This window comes from Aethalodelphis obliquidens, unplaced genomic scaffold (assembly GCF_003676395.1).
Source record: "Aethalodelphis obliquidens isolate GAN/ISIS:26980383/991018 unplaced genomic scaffold, ASM367639v1 scaffold35, whole genome shotgun sequence".
In the NCBI taxonomy this organism is placed as follows: domain Eukaryota; kingdom Metazoa; phylum Chordata; class Mammalia; order Artiodactyla; family Delphinidae; genus Aethalodelphis; species Aethalodelphis obliquidens.
This window is the reverse complement of record NW_020837979.1, coordinates 4,712,987-4,731,509: the sequence shown is the minus strand read 5'-3', so window position 1 is coordinate 4,731,509 and position 18,523 is coordinate 4,712,987. Positions and strand designations below refer to the sequence as shown.

The following is an 18,523-nucleotide window of genomic DNA, read 5'->3' as shown; positions in this document are numbered from 1 at the left end:
ATATGCAGTACCTGGCACTAAAAACGATAGTGATAAAAGCCATGTAATAGCATAAAAAACCACTTGTGATGTAATGTTAAATCAGAAGAGATTACAAAGACATATGTGCCAAAAAAGAAGAGAGTAGATGGAAATATTCCAAAATGCCAACAGTGATGGGAATTTGGCTGCAAGATCATGAAGAATGTTTAAGTCTTTTCTTTTTTCCTTCTTATCTTCTGTATCATGGTTATATTTTTCATGACAAAATATTTTAAAAATCTGTACTAATTGGAATGTTTCGAACCTTCCTACAAACTTAGTGACACTAGTTATCTTGTGTCAAAGAACAACCAAAGACAGTGTTTTCATGTAAAATTTAATGGCACAGTAAGTTGGGCACATTTATTGGACTGTTACACATATTTAGAACTTGACACATAGTAATATATCATCTTACCTTATTAAAAAACAATGACTTCCTCATTCACTGAAAGAGCTGAAAACCTCACCCAAAGTTCACAGATATATACAGTGAGGCACTGTGAACAGAGTAACCAAGAAAGGTGTTGAAGTTTGCAGACCTGAATTCTAGTTTTGGATTTGTCCCTACTGGCCCTGGTTTCCTGTTTCAACATCTCTGCGGTAGGGTCTATGGTAGGGTCCCTTGGCCTGATGGCTTCCAGGTGTACAGATATCAATCCCCTCGACCTATGGGCAGGGTGGAGGGCTTGGGTGGTCTTCTCTGGCCAAGAGCAGCCCTTGTTCTCATTTTCTCTGAGTGCCATGGTGGGAGAACATTTGGAAAACATTGCTCTGGAGGACAATCTCGAGAGTGACCGCCCTCCTTGTATGAGAAGTTATGCTTCTACCAGGGCAGCTGAATTCGCAGTCTCCCATCACACTTAGGGTTCACAGAGGACATCTTAGTCAATTGAGACCCTAACATTTGTTTGGTTGTGTCCTCCGCCCATGCTTTTGCTTTTTGTGTGCCTTGTCCTGTACTTACAAAATGAGGTTTGGGAAGTAAGAACAGGACTTTAGATTTGCCTCTGTTACATTTCCTATTGTTAGATTTGGCCATGGCTCCATCCTCATGGAATCTTTTGGGATCCTGATTTGCTCACTCCGTGAATTCAAAGTCCATTTTAAGTGCTGGTCTCCCATCATGTGGTGAGCTGTGCCCGCATGTTGTAGAACTCACTCTGCAGCTCCCAATTCCCTTCCCAATCTCTGGCTTGGGTTTGTGGCCCTCTGTTGTCCTGCACTCATGACCCCTGGAAATATTACCACTTCCACACTCTCTGGGGATTTTTTGCCCATGCTCACTTGGTAATTTTTTTTGGCTTCAGATTTCTGTTTTGCTTTTTAATCCTGAATTTGCTTTTTTTGGCGGGGGGTGAATATATCCCTTCCAACCACCCTTACCTCCTCTACTCTTGATTTGCTGTAGCTGGAGGGTGACCGTGAACTTGTCCACATCCATCCTAGCTGCCACTTTCCTGGGAGGGAACAAGTATGGCACCCGAGGTTGTCCACTGGTGACCACTCTTCACATTAACCTATTTGTCATGGAGTATGGGCGTTTAGGAAGGTGTCCAACTCTACTAAGTGTATTCGTCATCTTGCTCACAAGAAAGAGGTTTGAAATGCTTTCGTGAAATCCTGATTCATTAAATTCGCAGTATTCTGCCTAATCTCCACCTCTCTAACCCCATCAAATACAAGATTAAATGAGCTTCACCAGACTTGGTTCATTCTCAGTCACTTCACGCTTTCTCTTAGTGATCATGGCTTCATTAAGTGCTAAAGACAATCACTGTAATAATTCATCTAGAATCTTTCCTGTTCACTAATCTGTGCTTGCACAGCCCCTCAGACCCAGTGATGGATGTGGGAGCTGTCTGGAGGTAGGCAGTATTAAGGGTTAAGTATTAAGTATTCTCCTAAGAGGCTTGGAAGGAAGCTGGAAGACAGAGTGTGACTTAGTGGTCTGGGAGAGTCATGGAGATGATCTGGTCTGTTTATGTGTCATTGCCTGGAACAGGAGTGGAATCAGCCAGATCCCCCCGGGGCATAACCACAAAGGTCACAAGGCAGCCATTGTGTATAGCATGTTAACTCTTCAGCTGAAAGGGATAAGGGTTAAACTAACAAAATGTGCCCCTGCAAGGCACTTCAGAGAACATTTAGATCAGTGCTCCTCAAGCTTTACCGCTCACACGGGTCACGTGGGGAATCTTATTAAAATGCTGATTCTGGGGCTTCCCTGGTGGCGCAGTGGTTGAGAGTCCGCCTGCTGATGCGGGGGACACGGGTTCGTGCCCCGGTCCGGGAAGTTCCCACATGCCGCGGAGCGGCTGGGCCTGTGAGCCATGGCCGCTGAGCCTGCGCACCCGGAGCCTGTGCTCCATGGCGGGGGAGGCCACAGCAGTGAGAGACCCGCGTACCGCAAAAAAAAAAAAAAAAAAAATGCTGATTCTGATTCAGTCGTTCTGGGGTGGGGCCTGAGAGTCTGCATTTCTAGTGCATTCCTTGATGATGTCTCTGGACTGTGGCCACACTTTGTGTAGCAAGGATTTAGATTATACTGTATGTTTTTCCAGATGTAGAAACTGAAGTGCAGAGAGGTGAAATGGTTTCCCCAAAGCCACATCCATGAAGTTAGAGCAGCCTCTTTTATCCAGGTCTCCTGGGGCCCAGGTCAGTGTCTAACTACAAAATTAATTACCAAATTGCTGGACCTAGTAAAGCAGGGTTTACCACCCTTTCTTAAGGACCCGTAGTATGTGACAGTACAGGCAAGGTCAGATTCCAGGCATGGACATGCTTGCCTGAAGGCACACACACATGCACACACATGCACACATATGCACATGCATGCACACACACACACGTTGTATGTGCTTTGCATTCTCCTTTCTCATTGATTATGATGTGTAGGAAACACATGGATTAAGGAAACACATGGAGAAATGGGTTACAGTCATATAAAAGATATTCTTAAATGCAGATCCATTCTGAATGTGTAAACTTTTCCATAAAAATCTTACGGGAAAATATGTGAGCTATTTCTGACCTATTAAATATAAATACAGATGTTTCGGAGCTCTGCAAAGACCATGTCGCTGATAAAATCGCGTCATAATGACGTCTTCTGAGAGTTTCCATGGTAAAAGCTGCGGGCTTGGCTCAGTGAGTGCTGTGCTCCAGACTTTGTAAAGGACCTTGGAGTTTGGCGATTTTCCATGAACTTCTGGTACTGAATTTTTATTGCCAACTCTGACAATTTGTTTTCCCTGAACTCTGTCGGGGGGGACTAAGCAACTGACAAAACCCAGGCAGGAGTGTGTGTGTGCATGTGTGTGCATGTGTGTCTCCTTGTTGAGAAGTGGGAAAGAGGAAGGGAGACATCTGGAGTGGAAAAGAGGGTCAGAAAAATCCTGGAAACAAAATCTTTCCTCTCCACTAAATGTTCAGTAAGGATAAACTGATTAGGGAAAACTTGGGAAAACAAACTCCTGTTTTGGGGCAAATACCTAGGGTGGGTTAAGCCTGCTGGTATCTTGTCCATGGCCTCCCTATCAAGTGGGTAGGAAGTTTCTTGGGGACAAAAGCTGGGTCTTCCTGATCTTTTGTTGTTGTTCTTCCAAAGAGCATTGAGAGGGTCTTGCCTTCAGTGGAAGCCAGAAACATCTCTTCAGTGAAATATCATTCACCTTCCAGCATGAGTAGCACCTGGCCAGCAACGTGGGCGGTGCTAGTGTGTTTCTAAGGATCGAACAGCTCAGATCAGCAAGGCTGCCCCTGGAGCTGGGTGTGGGTTAGGCTCCAGCGGCCTCCGCTACTCCACGTTGGAGGAAGGGTGGAAAGTTCCCCCGGCCCCCCGACCTTTGAGGGTATCTCAGCTTTTTCAGTGAGGTTATTTCTGTAGCAGTCTGTTGACACACCAGATGGCCTAGGCCTGAATAGTCACATGTAGGTAGGTTAAAAATGTCAGCAAAACCTCTACAGGAATGTTGCCTTAACCTCAAGACCATTCTGCTCATTCTTAATGTTGAAAGTCCTGTCTACCACTCAGGTGGAAACATTTGATCTCTCAATTAAAGCCCATTAGTCTCCCAATTAGTCACAGCTACTTATAATCATTTAGCATTGGAAACCATTCCGGGAGGCCCTCTGGAAAGGATACCGGGAAGGGTGAGGAAATTGCACTCCCCCTGAGGACATACTCCCTGTTCACAAATATTGATAAATAGCACAGGTCCCTGGAAAGACTCAAAGAGCAAGGCCAGGTTGGGTTCCACCCGGGCTCCACCCTGCCTGGCTGAGGGAATCTTGGGGAAAGTACTTACCTTTTCCATGCCTCCATTGCCTTATCTGTAAAATGGGCTTAAAGAATTTAAAGTTCCTGGAAAAACGCCTGATACATAATAAGTGCCCGCCCTTGCTGTCTGTGTTGTTATCATGGAGAGAAGACTTGGATTCAGAGCACGGAGCATCACGCCAGGATGCAGTAGGGGGTGTGCATGAGTGAACGGTGGTGAAGACCGGAAGTGCGGGGAGGGGGACGAAGAGGAGGGGGACGGAGTGTTGTGCGTGTTGTGACATCACGTTCAAGAGGAGAAGGGGAGACGGGGCAGGGTGGTGGCTGCAGAGCACGTGCAAACACAGATTTGAACGTTGTCTTCTGGAGAGAGTGGTGGCCCATCCAGGTTGGCGCGGGGGGTTCTTTTAAAGGGCAGTGGGACAAGGTGGAAAGGCATGCGGAGGTAGCTGCAGGAGGGCCTTGGGTGCCAGGAGAGGAGCTTTGGCCATTTTGGTCCTTGCACTGCAGACTTTGAGTACAGCTCTGATAGGCGGTGCCCGTGCTCTGTTGAGAACATGAATCTGGATGCCGGGTGCGGGAGGGGCCGTGAGAGAGAAACAGAAGAGGGATGCGGCAGCACAGTCCCTCGGGGATGGATCAGGCCGCCGCGAGTGGAAGCCAGAAGCTCGGGCTACATTTCCCCGAATCCTCCCTGCCCGGATGGATTTTGAGCCCAGGGGTGACTCTTGGGTCTCCTCGCCTCCAGGATGCTGAGAAGAGATCCCTGCAGTGTCCCCAGGGCACATGGCAGGGGCGGTGGGCACAGTAGGAGGAGGCCCTGCGTCTGAAACATGCAAAGACCTGAATGAAAGGTCCTGCAGCATCGCCGGGAGCTCCCATCCGTGGGTGTCATTACAAGAGGCTTGGGAGGTTGGCAGAAGAGCGAGGGCATAGGAGACCCCAGGCCTGGCCTGGACTGGTCCAGATTCTGATAACAGGAACTGTGACAGACGAGCTGTCTGTGGGCCAGCCTTGCCCAGGTTTATGGCTCAGTCATTTGAGAAGAGAGACACAGCCTGTGAACTGTTAGGAGTGAATGCTCAGTGGAGAGCGTGGTATTTCGAAAGGGCTTGGCACGTTTTCTGAATGTTTCTGGCTGCCTGCCGGGCTCAGAGTTTCCTGTTTCTAGTTCCCCACATGTGTCACAGCTGAGGATTAAAGCCCTAAGAGGCATCACCGGAGCCCACTTTCTCCTTTCTCTCAGCCTCTGCACAGCTGGGTCTCCTGACAAGCTTTGAGGCGTCCCTCTCCTACGTACAGACCAGACCCAAAGCTCTTTGGGAAAGAAAAGTGCAATTAGCAACTCCATCCAGGACTGACTTCTAAATGCACTTTTGTTTTTAATAACCACCGTCAACTCAGCGGGCTCCAACCAGGGACAGAAATCCTGCGGGCTGACCCTGACTTACCACCTCCCTTGGGGCCAGCCGTTCCCAAAGCCTCCAACCATAAGGAAAGGGGACGGTAAGATGATTGATTTGCACTTTGGTTTTCGTTTCTGTATTTTTTTCCCCTCCTTTTCCCTTTGTTTACTTATACACTGATGAATTATTTAAGAGGGGCCAATGGAATCTGATAAAACTGACAATGTCATGCTGTTTGTTTAGACAAGATGTGAAGGATTTCTTGGAGTTATGTGGCCCTGTGGCCATATTTAACCCTAAGTGTGTCTGTGAGCCCTATTAAAAGATCACCTATGATTACATATGTTTTATTCCATGGAAGATTAACTATGAAATATGTGGGAGATATATTTTATGACTATATACTACCTATAAGGCATCAATAGTTATGTGTCTTTTGGTAAATCACGAGGTTTAACCAAAGGATGTTGTAAAGTTCTTTTAAAATGCTGTAGTAGATGTTAGAATTAAGACATTTTATGACTTTCCTTCATGCTTCTACAGTTCTAGAGGGGCATAACCTGGGCCTGTGTTTGGCTGACGGCATTGCATTGCTATAAACAGATATCACCGATTGCATTTAAAATTATAATATATTGTTTTAGCAAGATTTGTGCATGCTTCCTTCCATAAGAGCTTACAATGGAATCTTTTTTTTTAATGTCTTTATTGGAGTATAATTGCTTTACAGTGATGTGTTAGTTTCTGCTTTATAACAAAGTAAATTAGCTATACATATAACATATACCCCCATATCCCCTCCCTCCCTCCCTCCTAATCCCACCCCTCTAGTTGGTCACAAAGCACCGAGCTGATCTCCCTGTGCTATGAGGCTGCTTCCCACTAGCTATCTGTTTTACATTTGGTAGTGTATATATGTCCATGCCACTCTCACTTCATCCCAGCTTACCCTTCCCTCTCCCAGTGTCCTCAAGTCCGTTCCCTATGTCTGTATCTTTATTCCTGTCTTGGCCCTAGGTTCTTCAGAACATTTTTTTTTTTTTTTAGATTCCATATATATGTGTTAGCATACGGTATTTGTTTTTCTCTTTCTGACTTACTTCACTCTGTATGACAGACTCTAGGTCCATCCACCTCACTACAAATAACTCAATTTCGTTTCTTTTTATGGCTGAGTAATATTCCATTGTATATATGTGCCACATCTTCTTTATCCATTCATCTGTTGATGGGCACTTAGGTTGCTTCCATGTCCTGGCTATTGTAAATAGAGCTGCAGTGAACATTGTGGTACATGACTCTTTCTGAATTATGGTTTTCTCAGGGTATATGTCCAGTAGTGGGATTGCTAGGTCATATGGTAGTTCTATTTGTAGTTTTCTAAGGAACCTCCATACTGTTCTCCATAGTGGCTGTATCAATTTACATTCCCACCAACAGTGCAAGAGGGTTCCCTTTTCTCCACACCCTCTCCAGCATTTATTGTTTCTAGATTTTTTGATGATGGCCATTCTTACTGGTGTGAGGTGATACCTCATTGTATTTTTGATTTGCATTTCTCTAATGATTAATGATGTTGAGCATTCTTTCATGTGTTTGTTGGCAATCTGTATATCTTCTTTGGAGAAATGTCTATTTAGGTCTTCTGCCCATTTTTGGATTGGGTTGTTTGTTTTTTTGATATTGAAGCTGCATTAGCTGCTTGTATATTTTGGAGATTAATCCTTTGTCAATTGCTTCATTTGCAAATATTTTCTCCCATTCTGAGGGTTGTCTTTTTGTCTTGCTTGTGTTTTCCTTTGCTGTGCAAAAGCTTTTAAGTTTCTTTAGGTCCATTTATTTTTGTTTTTATTTCCATTTCTCTAGGAGGTGGGTCAAAAAGGATCTTGCTGTGATTTATGTCATAGAGTGTTCTGCCTATGTTTTCCTCTAAGAGTTTTATAGTACCTGGCCTTACATTTAGGTCTTTAATCCATTTTGAGTTTATTTTTGTGTATGGTGTTAGGGAGTGTTCTAATTTCATTCTTTTACATGTAGCTGTCCAGTTTTCCCAGCACCACTTACTGAAGAGGCTGTCTTTTCTCCATTGTATATTCTTGCCTTCTTTATAGAAAATAAGGTGACTATATGTACATGAGTTTATCTCTGGGTTTTGTATCCTGTTCCATTGATCTATATTTCTGTTTTTGTGCCAGTACCATACTGTCTTGATTACTGTAGCTTTGTAGTATAGTCTGAAGTCAGGGAGCCTGATTCTTCCAGCTCCATTTTTCTTCCTCAAGATTGCTTTGGCTATTCGGGGTCTTTTGTATTTCCATACAAATTGTAAATTTTTTGTTCCAGCTCTGTGAAAAATGCCATTGGTAGTTTGATGGGGATTGCATTGAATCTGTAGATTGCTTTGGGTAGTATATTCATTTTGACAATGTTGATTCTTCCAATCCAAGAACATGTTATATCTCTCCATCTGTTTGTATCATCTTTAATTTCTTTCATCAGTGTCTTATAGTTTTCTGCATACAGGTCTTTTGTCTCTTTGGGTAGGTTTATTCCTAGGTATTTTATTCTTTTTGTTGCAATGATAAATGGGGGTGTTTCCTAATTTCTCTTTCAGATTTTTCATCATTAGTGCATAGGAATGCCAGAGATTTCTGTGCATTAATTTTGTATCCTGCTACTTTGCCAAGTTTATTGATTAGCTCTAGTAGTTTTCTGGTAGCATCTTTAGGATTCTCTGTGTATAGTACCATGTCATCTGCAAACAGTGACAGCTTTAATTCTTCTTTTCCGATTTGGATTCCTTTTATTTCTTTTTCCTCTCTGATTTCTGTGGCTAAAACTTCCAAAATTATGTTGAATAATTGTGGTGAGAGTGGACAACCTTGTCTTGTTCCTGATCTTAGAGGGAATGGTTTCAGTTTTTCACCACTGAGAACGATGTTGGCTGTGGGTTTGTCATATATGGCCTTTATTATGTTGAGGTAAGTTCCCTGTACACTTACTTTCTGGAGGGTTTTTATCATAAATGGGTGTTGAATTTTTTCGAAAGCTTAAACCATTAGCCAGACTCATCAAGAAAAAAAGGGAGTAGACTCAAATCAATAGAATTAGAAATGAAAAAGGGGAAGTAACAACTGACACTGCAGAAATACAAAGGATCATGAGAGATTACTACAAGCAACTCTATGCCAGTAAAATGGACAACCTGGAAGAAATGAACAAATTCTTAGAAAAGCACAACCTTTTGAGACTGAACCAGCAAGAAATAGAAAATATAAACAGACCAATCACAAGCACTGAAATTGAGACTGTGATTAAAAATCTTCCAACAAACAAAAGCCCACGACCAGATAGCTTCAGAGGTGAATTCTATCAAACATTTGGAGAAGAGCTAACACCTATCCTTCTCAAACTCTTCCAAAATATAGCAGAGGGAGGAACACTCCCAAACTCATTCTACGAGGCCACCATCACCCTGATACCAAAACCAGACAAAGATGTCACAAAGAAAGAAAACTACAGGCCAATATCACTGATGAACATAGATGTAAAAATCCTCAACAGAATACTAGCAAACAGAATCCAACAGCACAATAAAAGGATCATACACCACAATCAAGTGGGGTTTATCCCAGGAATGCAAGGATTCTTCAATATAAGCAAATCAGTCAATGTCATACACCATATTAACAAACTGAAGGAGAAAAACCATATGATCATCTCAGTAGATGCAATCTACTCTTAAATGCTTGAGCATGGTTGCTGTTGTTGCTGTTTGTTTTTATTTTTATTAGGCTCTGGAAACTTACTCCCTTTGCTGGGCCTAGGGAATCACTCAGACACTAGGACTGGCCATCACCCCCAGAGCAGAGGCCTGTATAGCTCAGGGAGCCCTGGTTAGCCTTCACTGTTTTGAGCATGCTTCTTCAGAGGTTTTGAAAATGTTACATCTGGAATTGCAAGGAAGATTCTAGGCTCTCAGGGTTTGGTCAACATTGCCTTGTATTTCTTATTGGACACCCTTGACCTCTCTGTGTCCTATAATAATGTTGTTGTGTGAAAGAATAAGAAAATGGGACAGAATCTGAGATATTAAAGAAAGGAAGGAAGAAAACAAAAATGAGGTTAAGCATTCAATTCAATTCAACTTAAAACTTCCTCTTGCTCTTATGCCAGATGTGACTTTGCACTGTGGGTGTGAGGGTGTGAAGGGCTGGATGGTGGGAAGGACATTTCAAAAGGTGCAGTGAGTGACTAGCTGGTTTGGTGAATCACCATGTCCACCCACAGGCAACTGGAGGCCACCATGTGTGTGCTGGGGGCCGGGGGGAAATCTGTGCTCACTGAAAACGTGTGGATAGTTGGGGAAAGGGAGGAGACATACCATCTGGAAGGAGTAGGGACACTTCTCAAGATGAATTTGATCTTCTTAATAGTGATGATGAATTTTATTTTATTTTTATTTATTTATTTAAAAATGTATTTTTTAGAGTTTCTTCAACATTTATTCCAATTTGCTTTATATTATTATACTTCTAATAGTTTTTCACAGTTATTTAAATTTAAAAGTTAACTTATAAATTAGTGCATTTTATTTTTAAAAAAATTTTTATTGGAGTATAGTTGATTTCATGTTGTGTTAGTTTCAGGTGTACAGCAGAGTGAATCAGTTATACATATATCCACTCTTTTTTAGATTCTTTTCCTATACAGGTCATTACAGAGTGTTGAGTAGAGTTCCCTGTGCTATACGGTAGGTTCTTATTATCTATTTTATATATAGTAGTGTGTATATGTCAGTCTCAATCTCCCAGCTTATCCCTCTCCCCTCCTTCCCCCCAGTAACCATAAGTTTGTTTTCTACATCTGTGGCTCTATTTCTGCTTTGTAAATAAGTTCATTTGTTACCTTTTTTTAGATTACACATATAAGTGATATCATATGATAAAAATGTATTTTTTATTGAAGTGTTGTTGATTTAGAATGTTTCAGGTGTACAGCAGAGTGGTTCAGTTATACACATATATCTATTCTTTTTAAGTTTCTTTTCCATTATTGGTTATTACAAGATATCCAGTATAGTTCTCTGTGCTGTACGGTAGGGCCTTGTTGATTATCTATTTTATATGTAGTAGTGTGTATCTGTTAATCCCAAATTCCCAGTTTATCTCTCCTCCCCCACCACCTTTCCCCTTTGGTAACCATAAGGTTTTTTTTCTATATAAGTCTGTTTCTGTTTTGTAAATAAGTTCATTTGTATCATTTTTTTTAAGATTCCACATATAAGTGATACCATATAATATTTGTCTTTCTCTGTCTGACTTTACACAGTATGATAATCTCTAGGTCCATCCATGTTGCTGCAAATGGCATTATTTCATTCTTTTCTTATGGCTACATAATGTTCCATTGTATAAATATACCACATCTTCTTTATCCTTTCATCTGTCGATGAATAGTGATGAATTCTGAAAGATGCTTATGGCCTGTCTCTACTCAACATTCAGTTGTGTTTTTTTTTAATTTATTTATTATTTTTGGCTGCATTGGGTCTTCGTTGCTGTGCACGGGCTTTCTCTAGTTGCAGTGAGCGGGGGCTACTCCTTAGTGCGCTGAGCGGGCTTCTCATAGCAGTGGCTTCTCTTGTTGTGGAGCATGGGCTCTAGGCACGTGGACTTCAGTAGTTGTGGCGCGTGGGCTTCAGTAGTTGTGGTTCAAGCGCTCTAGAGAGCAGGCTCAGTGGTTGTGGCACGTGGGCTTAGTTGCTCTGCGGCATGTGGGATCCTCCCGGACCAGGGCTCGAACCCGTGTCCCCTGCATTGGCAGGCGGACTCCCAACCACTGCACCACCAGGGAAGTCCCCACATTCAGTTTTTAATCTTTAACCTACAAACCCTTTGGGGCTCTGTTAACTTGCTGAGGAGAGAAACTCCACAGGCGAGGTCACGGAGTGGCTATGATCCACTTCTGAAATATAGCCTTTAAAAACGTACATAGACAGAACATGCTCATGGTCAAAAATAAAATTAAAAAAGAATACATAGAGGGCTTCCCTGGTGGCGCAGTGGTTGAGAGTCTGCCTGCCGATGCAGGGGACACGGGTTTGTGCCCCGGTCTGGGAAGATCCCACATGCCGTGGAGCGGCTGGGCCCATGAGCCATGGCCGCTGAGCCTGCACGTCTGGAGCCTGTGCTCCGCAACGGGAGAGGCCACAACAGTGAGAGGCCCGCGTACCACACACACAAAAAGAATACATAGAGATAAATGAAAAAGGTGAAACATAAAAACCTAACATTGTGAGATAAATACTGTTAGTGTTTTGGTGGGTATGGTTTTCTCTGAACACATTTACATTTTTGACAAAACATGCTTGTACTGTACATGATGTTTTATCACCTGCTTTTCCCTTTCAGCAATATGCTGTGAGCGTTTTACCATGCTAATGTATTTCTTCCTACAAAAGCTTTTTAATCACATTACACAGATGATTTGTTAAATCATGTTGGTATATTTGATGTTTTTCTTTTCTATTTTTAACATTCCCCAAACTAACATTCCTATAGGGAAACCTATGCCTCTCTTCCTGATTATTTCCTTGGAATAAATTCCCAGAGGTCAAAGGGCACGAGCATATTTGAAGGTCTTGCTTCTGTTACTAAATTTTTCTAGGAAAGCACTAGTCATGTATACTCCCTCCAGCACTGTATGGACACCCTTTTCTCACACTTTCACCAGCATTGGGTTTTTCACCTTTTTTTTTTCTAAAGTGTACTAATCTGGTAACTGGCCAAGAGTATTTTGTTGTCTTAATTTGCTTCAAGGACACTTTTTGTGAAACCTTCTGGCTTCCCATTCTGCCCCTTTAGGTTCAGCTTCTTGTCTTTTTTTGGTTACATTATCAAACCAATCCTCTCTCACAGTAACTTTTGCCAACCTAATTTCTGAGGCCTTTGACCTCATTTGATGTCTCTCAGCAAGTCCGCCCAGAGCGTGTGGGAGTCAAATGCTTTTGCTCTGACTTTTTATTTACCGTTTGAACAACTGAGCGCAAACCTCAGTGTTTATGATTTGATCTCCTTTTATCTCTACAATTTAGAGGTAAAAGGACTGACTTTCCACTCCATCACATGATCCTACTGGGAAGATAAAGAGAAAAGCTAGAGGAATGTTCTTTAAATAGAAAGAAAGTAAAAATACCAAATGGTACTACTACTAGTGTTAATATGAAGTTTACTTATATTATAGCCTTACCTTCTAGAGCATCTAGTTTTGGGAGAGCTGCGTGCTGACATTTTGACAATGTCTTCTAATTCTAAACTTGGAAGGTTGTGCGTGTTACAACATGTTTCTTGGTTCCTAGATTCAGTAGCACGTGGACATACTTTAGATTAAAAACAGGTTTTATTTTGTTGCTTCTTTATCTCACCTGCACGTGGGATAATATGCCATTCTTCTCATGTTGCATTTTCACCATCCACTTGCTTTACTCTGATCCCCAGTGAGAGCCTCTGAAAGGTAGGGGCTGGTTTTATGTGTTTTTCTCTCTCCTGGGCCTGGTTTGGGGTCTGACACCCTGTGGGGGCTTGACGAACGTTTCTCGCATGAGTCAGTGGAAGGGAGCTAGGAACGTTTTTACCCAACTCTGCAGGGAAATGAACATCCCCAAAAGGAATTACAGAGGATTTAAAAATGGAGCTTTATCTGGGACATATTGATTGTTTTCTTGGTTTAGTTTAGTGTGGGTTGGTTTCTCTTTCTACTGAGTAAGACTTTAAAGCTCTTAATGGATGTTAAGCAAATGAATACAAACCCAGGGTAGACTCAGGAAAACGGAGATCGCGGCTTTTGTAAGTGCGAGTCCCATGGACTTGGAATGTATGGAAAGCTTTGCAGGAGGTACAGAGTTTCACTCTGACCCTCAGCTCAGTGGTCGGTTGTTAATATTGGGATCAAATGAACATTTCGCAATCGTTTGAACCTGGTATTGAGTAAGTAATGATGATGGCAAATAACCAACAGAGCACTTTCTACATGTGAGACCTGGTTCTAAGTGCCCTGTGTACGAGGTAGTCTTTATTATTATCTTACTTTGCAGACTAAGAAATGTAAGTGCAGGGACATGATTTGCCTAAAGTCACATCAGTACTTAGTGCACGACTGGGCTTCATGACACGGTCTCTAGCGAGAATAAAAACACATAGCTTGCGTGCTTTTGAATAGATGACACACAGTTTAAAAGGCTTTAAAAAGGTTATTCAGCGAAGTCTTTCCCTCTTTCTCACCAATAGGTTGATAGTTAATAGTTTCTTCCACCTCTTTGACACTGTGTTAGTCAGGGTTCTCTCTCTGGAGAACCAATAGGAGATTGATATATATGTAGATATGTAGGTATCGATATAGCTATATCAGTCTCCTCTTGGTTATATATGTGTCTATCTGTCTATATGTATCTGTCTAGGAATAGACTTATTATAAGGTGTGGATTGGCTTATGCCATCATGGAGGCTTGAGAAGTCCCAGGATCTGCCATCTACAAGCTGTAGACCAAGGAAAGCAGATGGTGTAGTTAGAAGGTTGAGAGTTAGAGAGCAGTGGTGTAGACACCTGTCTCGTCTGAAGGCCTAAGAACCAGGAGTGCCAAGGGCCGGAGAAGACCGACATCCTCACTCAAGTTGTCAGGCAGAGTTCATTCAACCTTCCTCTGCCTTTTTGCTCTATTTAGGCCCCCAAAGGATTGGATGGAGCCCATCCACACTGGGGAGGGCCATTTGCTTTACTCAGTTCACCAATTCACGTGCTAATCTCTTCCAGACACACCCTCACAGACACACCAGCTATCTGGGCATCCCATGGTCCAGTTCAGTTGACCCATAAAATTAATCATCACACATGCCAGTGATGTACACTCATCTGTACCTGGTTCCAAATCTGCGTCTAACGAGCTGCTTTTTTAACCTTTTGCTGACTAATAAGTTGTTCGCAGACTTCTGCTATTACAACCAATGTTGCAATGAATAACAAACAGCCATGCCTGTGTCGTTTTGCAGAAGTGCTAGCAAGCGTATTTGTTGGCTAAATTCCTAGAAGTGGCACTGCTGGCTCAGAGGCTTGTGTGCGTTTGTGATTTGCCCACCCACCTCCCATCAGGTTATAACAGTTAACAACTCTGCCAGGAATGTTTGAGAAAATGTTTCTCTACACGTATGTCGACACAGTATGCTACCAAACTGTGTTTTGTTTTTTGTTGTTTTTATTTTCTAGCTTTGGTGATCTTATAGGGGGAAGAGGTTAACTCTGTGTGTTTTCGAATTTTTCATATCTCATATCATTGCTGAGGGGTTTTTTTAGACTATTTTTTTATTTTTTAAAATTTTTATTGGAATATAGTTGATTTACAATGTTGTATTAGTTTCAGGCATACAGCAAAGTGAATCAGTTATACACATACATGTATCCATTCTTTTTTAGATTCTTTGCCCATATAGGTCATTGCAGAGTATTGAGAAGAGTTCCCTGTGCTATAGAGTAGGTCCTTATTAGTTATCTATTTTATGTATAGTAATATGTATATGTCAAGCCCAATCTCCTAATTTATCCACTCCCCCTTATCTCCTGGTAACCATAAGTTTGTTTTCTACATCCATGACACTACTTCTGTCCTGTAAATAAGTTCATTTTTACCCTTTCTTTAAGATTCCACATATAAACGATATCATATGTTTGTCTTTCTGTGTCTGACTTACTTCACTCAGTATGACAATCTCTAGGTCCATCCATGTTGCTGCAAATGGCAATATTCCATTCTTTTTTATGGCTGAGTAATATTCCATTGTATACATGTACCACATCTTCTTTATCCATTCCTCTGTTGATGGACATTTAGGTTGCTTCCATGTCCTGGCTATTGTAAATAGAGTTGCAATGAACACTGACGTGTGTGTATCTTTTTGAATTATGGTTTTCTCCTGGTATATGCCCAGGAGTGGGATTGCTGGGTCATATGGTAGTTCTATTTAGACTTTATTTTTTAAGAGCAGTTTTAAGTTTACAGAAAAATTGAGAGGAAGGTACGGATATTTCCCATATACCCCCTGCTCCACATGTGTATAACCTGCTCCATTAGCAGTATGCCCCACTCCCCAGAGGGATACATTCGGTACAACTGATGAACCTACACTGACACGTCATTATCACCCAAAGTCCATAGCTTACCTTAGGGTTCACTCTTGGTGTGGTACATTCTGTGTGTTTAGACAAATATAGAATGACGTGTATGCATCATTATGGTATCATACAGAGTATTTTCACTGCCCTAAAGGTCCTCTGTGCTCTGCCTGTTCATCCCTCCTCCCCCCCGCCCCCTGGCAACTACCGATCTTTTTATTGTCTCTATAATTTCACCTGTTCAGAATGTCATATAATTGGAATCATACATTATGCAGCCTTTTCAGATTGGCTTCTTTCCCTTAGTATTATTCATTGAAGGTTTCATCATGTCTTGTCATGGCTTGATAGCTCATTTCTCTTTAGCACTGAATAATATTCCATTGTCTGGATGGACCACTGGTGATTCATCCATTCCCCTGCTGAATGGTTTCTTGGTTGCTTCCAAGTTTGGACAGTTATTAATAAAGCTTCTATAAACATCCATGTGCAGGTTTTTGTGTGGATATAAGTTTTCGACTCCTTTGGGTAAATACCAAGGAGAGTGATTGCAGGATCGTACTGCAAGAGTATGTTTAGTTTGGTGAGAAACTGTCAGACTGTCTTCCAAAGTGGCTGCACTGTTTTGCACCCCCTCCAGCAGTGAATGAGGGTCCCTGGTGCTACACATCTTTGACAGCATCTGCCGTCAGTGTTGTGGATTTTGGCCATTCTAATAGGTGTGTAGTGGCATTGAGATTGTTTTAAAACCGGCTGTGATCATGACGATTGTTTTCTGAGCCTCGTGGGTGTCCAGCCATGGGATGCTGCAGTAGGGCAGGGCACACAGAGGGGCCGGGCAGTAGCCCAAGTCGAGTGTGTGATGAGCGTCGTGAAAGACACAGATGGCTGCTGAGACAGTGGCTAAGGGGCTGGGTCTACGTTACCTGGTGATGGGGGGTCCTTGTGAGGAGGCGTGAGGTCTGAGGCAGAGGGAACAGCGGCATTTGAGCCCGGGGTGGGGGGGCAGGAGAATGGGGCCAGATCACGGTGGTGTAGACAGAGATGGGTTCATGGTAAGGAGCTTGGGTTTTATTCTGAACTTCCCAGTCACAGGCTGGGGAGATGGTGCCAGAGTGTGTACAGTCTTACCTCCCAGACCACAAGTGCTCACCTGTGTGATATTAGGGAAGCCCAATCCCTGTGCCCGAGCACTGGGGGCCGTCGTTGTATTTACCAGGAGAGATGGTGGCAGGGCGGACATGTCCCAGCACGCAGGACACTGTGCTGTCTCGCCCAGCCCTGGCTTCCTGGGTGTGTGACAAGCGACAGGTGCTTTGCCTGAACGTGGCCGTGGAGACATTCCACAGGCACGCACTCTGCCTCTCCCAGGAATGAAACGAGGTGTACAAAGGGCATTCTCGCTCGTCCCCTCACGCTTTGCGAAATTAACTGAGGGTTCTGAGAAATGATTCATGAGCGTCCAGTCCGGGCTGAGCCCCGTGCTCGGTGCTTCCGGTGCCGAGAGGAGTCGGAGGATGGGAAAACACAGAGGAAGAAAGTGAGCAGCGGCTTCTTACTTTCTTACTTACAGTTTCGAGACAGAATTAACATCAATGATCAAAAGGCAGGCGGAGGGGGCAGCAGAGAGGCCCAGGCGCTTCTGGTTCCAGATGAGAACCCCGGCCTTGCAGACCACTGCGGGGGCCTGTTTGGTGCTGGGGGGTCCATGGGGCTGGAGCTTCTCATGTCCTTCTCTGTAGGTGCAGGTAGGGTGTTCCTTCTATGTTTAGAGATGAAGAATCAAGAGCTTTCCTCAAGGCCACGGGGTGGGCCAAGGGTGGAGCTGGGACTAGCCCCTGATTCTGAGCTCTCTGAGGATGCTCTCCAGGCATCCCCAAATGGAGCAAAATTCCTCAGCCTCATCGCTGGGGAAGGCCTGGAGGAGAGGCGCTCTCTCTGCCCCGCATCCTCTTTCACTTTGGCCCCTCTGGTTCCAGTATCATGGGGCAGCTTGGCTTCCGAGCCTGTAGCACTGGCAGAGCCCTGCAGAAGGGCTGGGCCACACCCTCACGTGCCTGATGGTTCAGGCTGTAAGCCCAGAGTTGCTTCTATCTTGGGAAGGAACATAGGGGACCGAGGTCAAGTATTGTTGGTCGGGCTCTCAGGCCCCTATCTAGGGCACAACTGGTGATTAGAGTGGGGATTAGCGCGTGTGCGTGCGTGTGTGTGCGTAGGTGGTGTGTCTGGATGAAGGCTTCAGGACCTGCTGGCCCAGAAGATGTGTTCAGGGTTGCAGGTTTCCATGGAGATAGGACCACCTGGGCAGGAAGTGGGACAGCTGTGAGATCAGTTAACACCTCAGCTAGCTTTGCTTCCTGGTCCAGGGAGAAGAGGGCAGGCAGGGTTTGCTCTGGAGGAGAAGGGATTCCACAGATGAGTTCCAGATGCTCAACTCAGACAGAGTGGCCCAATCCAACACAACATGGGGTGGGGTTGGGACTTGTCTAGTGGTAATGATAAGGAGGTAAAAGAGGCACAGCCAAAGGGATACTTACAAAGGAAAAGCCCAGAAAACATATTTAGAAAACTTGAACGGGGCTTCCCTGGTGGCGCAGTGGTTGAGAGTCCGCCTGCCGATGCGGGGCACACGGGTTCGTGCCCCGGT

The 18,523-nt window shown here is 43.7% G+C and overlaps 1 protein-coding gene and 1 non-coding gene across 7 annotated transcripts in view; one reads left to right on the top strand and one right to left on the bottom strand.

Moving 5' to 3' along the window:
• The first annotated feature begins 5,538 nt into the window (after positions 1–5,538).
• IL1R1 (interleukin 1 receptor type 1) overlaps positions 5,539–18,523 on the top strand; it is an 87,182-nt gene continuing 74,197 nt past the window's right edge. For 2 of the 6 annotated variants that reach the window (XM_027128745.1, XM_027128744.1), the window contains exon 1: positions 5,550–5,812. The gene's annotated coding sequence lies outside the window, so the exon portion shown is untranslated. Of the gene's footprint in view, positions 5,813–18,523 lie in introns of all 6 variants that reach the window. The other 4 variants (XM_027128747.1, XM_027128746.1, XM_027128743.1 and 1 more) reach the window with 4 other exon arrangements.
• On the bottom strand, positions 9,542–9,627 carry LOC113632219 (small nucleolar RNA SNORD86). The gene has a single exon (XR_003437738.1). It is a non-coding gene; the product is annotated as a small nucleolar RNA SNORD86 (small nucleolar RNA).